General features: G+C 39.6%; 1 pseudogene; it reads right to left on the bottom strand.

Moving 5' to 3' along the window:
* Positions 1-5,468: 5,468 nt before the first annotated feature.
* Positions 5,469-6,574, bottom strand: LOC125908396 (putative nuclease HARBI1; annotated as a pseudogene).
* Between the last annotated feature and the right edge of the window lie 363 nt (positions 6,575-6,937).

The raw sequence follows: 6,937 nt of genomic DNA, 5'->3' as shown, positions 1-6,937 counted from the left end.
CTTTTACGCCACGTGTAAAATCGTGGTTTCGCTGCACGGTGCTTTGAAAACCCGAAATGCCGCTGTAGGGTTCCGAAGACAATGGCGCTGTCTGCTCGTACACAATGTCGCGCTGAACTTATTGACACAAAATGGTGTGCTGTACCGACACGAATAAAATGGCGTCGCTGTGTCGGAAAATGGTGTGTCGCGAATGACGATGTCACTTGCACGGGCCGGATTGACGGCGTATTTGGGCTTACCGGAATGACGGCGTAATCGGTTCAAGCCAGATCGTTGGTACGGGTCGCTGGTCTCACAGGCGTAGACAGCTGAGGACACGTGCCAGATCGATGACGAAGGCTGCTGGCTGTGTGGACCGGAACGTTGGCGCGGTGCGCGGGGTCGTACGCTGAAGCGTTGGCGTGGGCTACTAGCTACACGGGCCGGATCGTCGGCGTAAGCTGTCGGTCGCGCGAGCCGGATCGTCGGCGTAAGCTGTGGGTCGCGCGGGCCGGATCGTCGGCGAAAGCTGCTAGCAACACGGGCCGTAACGTCAGTTTGCTTCGTAGATCGTAAGGCGATGTTTCGATGGTTACACGGGCCGGAACATCGGCGTAGCGTGCTAGTTGCACGAGCCGGATCGTCGGCGTGTTTCGGTGGTTACACGGGCCGGAACATCGGCGTAGCGTGCTAGTTGCACGAGCCGGATCGTCGGCGTGTTTCGGTGGTTACACGGGCCGGAACATCGGCGTAGCGTGCTAGTTGCACGAGCCGGATCGTCGGCGGTGTTCGCAGGTTACACGAGCCGGAACATCGGCGGAGTGTGCGGGTCGCACAAGCCGGATCGTCGGCGTGAACTGCTGGTGTAACCGTTGGGGTGCTCTTTCTCTCTCTCTCTCTCTCGTCGATCTGCTTCCGTGGGGGGGTCGGTCGGTCGCTGACTGCCAGATCGTGGATCCTGTGGACACTTCACTGGCACAATTTTCACTCGCGGCGGTAAAAATGTTCGGTCGGGCGACGCACTCACGCACTCACGAAATACACGCACTACGCACACACTCACAATAAAACACACGCACTCGCGTCGAACTACTCGCACTCGCGATAACAAAAGAAATTTTTCTTGGCAATCACGTCGGGGTCACCAGTTTTGGCTACCAGAATAAACGGTAGACCATTTTTAGATTTTGAGATTGCCAAGATTTATTTATACTGTGTCGAATGGTTTACAAAAATTGGATGTGTCTTTGAGAAGAGAATAAAGGGAAAAGAGATCGCGTATAGTGTTCGCTGGGTTTTTATAAAAGATGAGGCGGAAGTGTATTGCGCGGCCTCGTGGCTTATGTCACGTTGACGTCTTCGGTTAATCCGTGCGCGGTGTATGTCAGGCTGACGTTTCCTGGATTAACCGTGTGCGGTGTGTACAACCGGAGGTCAGCTCCGAACAGTGGTAGGGCCACACCGTGGTCGCCACAAGTATATACATATATATATAATTTCAACTACCCATTACATTATGTGTTGAAATGAATGTAATGCCGTGTTTTTGTTGCATATCTTCGAATATTAAATTTAGTGATGTTATTTGCATAAGCAACGACTTTTGAAAAATCTGCATGTCTGCCTTATCAATAATAGTCATTGTCGATATGAGATCGAACATGTCCTGTAATGCCTTCTTTTGATTTTCATTCCCTGTAAATGATTTCTTGTAATCTAATTTTGCAAAAGGCGTGTACGAATTAGATATGCTGAACCATAAGTCTACTACTTCTATAAAATCTGCCAACTTCGAGGCTTCATCATTTTCAGGATAGTATTGTCTTAATGATATAGCTGTGGTACGCGAAAGAACTTGAGCGGCTCGTCGTACATTCTGTTTTTCATGAGAGGTCAGTATAAGATGGTTTCTTGTTAACTTATATAACGGCGTTAACTCTGCCTGATCTCGTTTTGCCACTAAATCAAATAGAAGGTCCGCCTTAATCACCTGCCCTTTGTACAGAAATCCATGATCTATAAACCAATTTCTTAAAAGTTTTAGCAAATGGGGTGCATCGGGTACAATGTATACATTTTTATCCGTTTTTGGATGTTTAAAATACGGTTCAATAGGATTATGCACCCCCAATTCTCTCCAGCAACCTAAATTAGATGACGAGTTGTCACTAACAATAGCAACAACATTAATGTTTTGTTCGGCTAACTTTTGAATTAAAGTAACTATTATGTCTTTTGTCATTTTTTTTTATTAAACCCCAAGAAAACGGGTTGTTTCCATTTATGAAAAAGGCCTCTTGCCATAACTACCTGCAGGTAATTATATGGCCCTACAACTTCATCTGTAGCCTGATCATACTCCATCATCTTGCAAATTTTCATTTCATCGAAACTTAGAACGCATTCTCGTTCTCTAGGCTCCCATGTATTAGATAAAGTACCTACTAGTCTTATCATGTCTTCCAATATACCCTGACTTAAATTAATTTTTTTCGCATAACGCAGCAAAGTGCTGAATGATGGAAGAGGATATTTCAAATCTTTTAACAGATATGTATAGGCTCTTGTGCTTAAATATTTTAAGCTTAATGCTGCACTGATTTCTTCATTAGTCCAAATCACTCTCTTTTTTCTGTTTAAAATTAAATGAATTTGATTTGCTGATAATGTATTTTTGAGCAAATTTTTTATGGCCGAGATTTTGGTTGTTGATTAAAGAAAATTTTTGTTTTTCATCGTGTACTTTTTTAAGAAATGAAATTTTCTTTTGCAGAAGCTTGTTTTCTGTGTTCAAACGTTCTAGATTGTTTCTTAAATTTCGGTTGTGCTCAGTTAATTTTTCATTAGTTTTTTCAACGTTTTGTAATTTCTTGAGCTCTAATTCTAAAGCTGCTATTTTTGCATCCTTTTCATTAGCTATGTTTTCGTTCAATGTTTCGTGTGAGGCATTATTACTGGGTGGGTTTTGGTAATCATACTCTAAAACGTTTACATTGCAGCATGTTTCGGTGTTTTCTGGTTGTTCGACTGGGTCAATATTTGTATTAACCACAGTTGGGATATCTGTAGAAATGATGAAAAGGATTATTATAAAAAATAGCTTGCAAGAATCATGAGTGTTAACACAAAACCAATACCTTTTAAGTGTAAACGTCAAATATTATTTGGAATGCTTGAGAGCGGTGTGTTTAAGTGTGCAATTTTCATCACGGTCGCAAAACTGTATCCATTTCCAATACAAATCGTTTTCGGAAGGAAAACTATGGAAAACAATATCGAGGCCCCGTTGCTTTGCAGTGTTACTGTTGTTTCCACAAAACACCGCCGCACACGACCTATACGGCATTTTGATGTCTTAATCGAAGGAGAAATGTGAGTTATTATGATTGATTGGAAACATAACATAATAAATTATCAACTTACCTTTCAGATACTTTCAGATGCAATATTCCGAAAAGTAACAATCTTACAGTTGTTTTTAATGCAAATAGGTCTATCAACAAGCAAGTACACTAACTAGAACTAAATTTACCATACACTCTATACACTAAATGAAGCAAATGTATATACTAAATGAATGAGATCTATATATCTAATGTCTACTCTAACTCAATAGAAATATCATTAAAATAATATAACTAAAAATTTATACAGAAAATGTGCTTAATTTTAATCTCTATGTTTAGTGTTGTCATTAGCCACTCTGCAAGAAGTAAACACACAAGTTGTGTGGATTTGTTAATATAAAAAACACTGTTTTCTGAGCATATAACCAAGAATCTACCAAGAGAACATCGTAATTATTACCCGGAATGTGTTTATGAACCATTGAAGTAACACTTTGCACTCAATTTTTGATAAATGATCAAGTAAAATTTTCAAGACCTTCACCGAAGTAAATTTGCTTCAAATGTAAGCATTATAAGCCTTATTATGAAACGCAAACATCTTTTCAAACGTCAGACAAAGATGCCTTGGTATTATGATATTCCGTTTGTCTTTCCGCTTGGCTCAGAAAGACGTTTAAAAATCGATGTAGGTTTGTCGTGAAACGGAATGTCCAAAATTTGCATTACCTAAGCCAAACGGAAGCAAAAATAACTCAAGCGACTTTCCGTCATTTGATTGCTACGGAAATTACTAACACCAGTAGAAAATCGCATAAAATGTAAGTATAGAACGAAATAATTAAATAGGAGTGTGTTCATAACAGACAGAATACCTTTTTAAGCAATATTTAATATTCGATTGTCTGGGAAAATGCTGAAGGACGTACTACTAGAGTACAATATGAAAAAATGGTTGATATGATGGAAACTGCTCCAGACATCGCCAGAGCATTGTTTAAAGGCGATCAAACCCGATTTTGGACTGACTTGGTGGAAAATCTAAATGCACTAGGACCGCCAATCAGACCCTCTGCCACATGGAAACGTGTTTGGTTTGATTACAAGTGCGCTGTAAAGAAAAAAATTGCGACTTAACAACAATTCAATTCATGCAACTGGTGGTGGGCCGTGCCACCTTAAGCCTCTGAATGAGTTGGAAGAAAGAGTTTCAAACCTTACCAACTTAAAATTAACAATAGTGGGCAATACGGGCAAATCACATGGCTATCATCCACCGCCAGCAGAGATTAATAATAACCAGAGCACCGCCAATCATAACAACAACACAACAAGCTATAATGAGCAAACAAATAACGATGGGGAGAATCAAGAGCCGATTCCCTCACGGATCGGTGAAAGTGCTACTCAGCCAAAAACATTCAGAAGAGGTCGAAAGCGAAAGAATACCGAAGAAGTCCTCAAAACAACCAAAGAAATGCTTCAGATGATGGAAAGAAGCATTCAACTTCAAGAAAGGGCTATAAAATCTCAAGAAATGGCTACAAAAGCTCAAGAAGTGTCTAACGAGCAATTGAAAAATGTGTCTATCGTATTAACAGAAATAGCTAAATCGCTAGCTAATAAAAATTAAATTGATGTAAAGAAATTAACTCATATAATAGATTTAAATAGTTGTAGATCATTTAATAAGAACTGAAATAAAGAGTGCTGTGAATTTTTTCTAATTTAATTTTCAAATTTATTTTCCATTGATCTATGCATAACCGTGTCGCATTTTCACACACATACATAAGTTCTAAAATTTTAAATAGGAAATAAATTAATAAATAAAGAAAAATAACAAGACGGTCAAGCAGGTACCATTAATTTATATCAACTAACTTAAATTAACTGAAATAACATAGATAATTAATAACAAATTGGCATGTAGTGCACTCGATGTGTGTATTCTCGGGCCGCAGCAGAAGATGGTAGGGAGTTCAAGGCTATTTTCATATACTGCTATAAGTTTACGGTCTAGGCAAAATTGGTCATTGAACTAGACATATCGCAGAAGCTTTCATTCATCTCACAATGAATGCTCAGGTACCATGCGTGATTGTACATGTTACGACAGCGCAGAACTCTTTCACTCTACTATGGTGCAGAACTCACATCCAATGGACATTCTGCTATTTTATATGTAATGCACATTATGTGCAAAGCACAGCACACATTAATGATTTGAGTTGCTTTCTCCGGAGTTTAATGTAACTGCCTAGCTCCCAATAGACATCGAAATCGGTTCTTTAGGACACCAAACGTACGTTCAATAATCTCACGACCTTTTGCATGGTTTGTATTAAACGTTGCTTCCGGTGAATCTGGAACAGCGTTACGTTTTGGTGTCACCAACCAGGGTTTTGCTGGATATGCTGAGTCACCTATAAGAAGATAAAAATTAAGTTTTGTTTACACTATACGGCGGGTTAGTAACGACCTAATACTCTGTAGCTAGGCTGCCCAACTTCGTTTTTTTGTGCAAAAAAATTGTTAAGGCCGGTAACGTCCCAAACATGCGCATCGTGATTTGCCCCGCTGTATTTTGCGTTTACATACCGTATGCGCATCAAATGATCGCATACCTAAAAATATATTATACATGAATGGTGTCAGAATGTGTATGCAATTTGTAATGTTAGCATGTTTGTAATTCATTTTAGTGGTTATCTTACCATTAACGCATTTAAGCTGTAGAAGCCCTTTCTGTTGTAGTGTTGATCCCTATCATGGGCTGGTGCAATTATTTTTATGTGCGTACCATCCACACACATCACTACTCCGGGAATACCACTTCTGGATAAGAAGTATCTAAGCGCCTCCTGCTGCTCCTCATTACTCATTTCTACACTTATCCATTTATGGCACAAAGTGTCTTCTTATATTTTTAAAGTTTTTTTGCAAAAACTATGCAACATTTCCCTATGATTCAAGCCTTTTCCTTTTATTGGAGGAAATTTGGGAGCAATCTCAGCAAGAATGTCCTTAAACATCTCCTTAGAAATGCGGAAATCTTTCGTAAAACTAGAATGAAAAGAAAAGAGTAAGGGTTATCTTATCCCATTCCAATAAACTTATAGTACTTACGCATGGTTCGGAAGTTCCAAGGGATCAGCCATACTGCGTAGGAATCGTCGCTGCGCGACAAGATTTTCCACTCTTTCGCTATCACTGCTATCACTAACGTAATACGTCGAAATCATGATTATGCGTCTTACTAATGTATTTTGATCAATCCAAATTTGTGACCATAACTACGCGAACACCAGTGTTTACTTTACCACGGTATATTTTTTTCATCAGCATGCTTTGATATGTTAAAATAAAATCGATGAATCTTTCGTCGACTCCAACGAGCAACCATAATGCGAATTTGCTTTCCGTTTGAATTGTGACTTTCCGCTTGTGAAAATTCCGTTTGAGTTTCATAATAAGGCTTTATGTCTTTCATACACGCACACTGCTTCTAGACGACCCAAAAAATCTTCCGTGACAATTTTTGGCGACACTTTCTATCTGTCAAACCGTCCTTGTTTTAGCACGGATGTATAGCTTACTTCGATCGT

The sequence above is a fragment of the Anopheles coluzzii genome, chromosome 2 (genome assembly GCF_943734685.1).
Source record: "Anopheles coluzzii chromosome 2, AcolN3, whole genome shotgun sequence".
NCBI classification, from domain to species: domain Eukaryota; kingdom Metazoa; phylum Arthropoda; class Insecta; order Diptera; family Culicidae; genus Anopheles; species Anopheles coluzzii.
The sequence above is the reverse complement of the archived record's forward strand: the minus strand, read 5'-3'. Positions and strand labels throughout refer to the sequence as shown.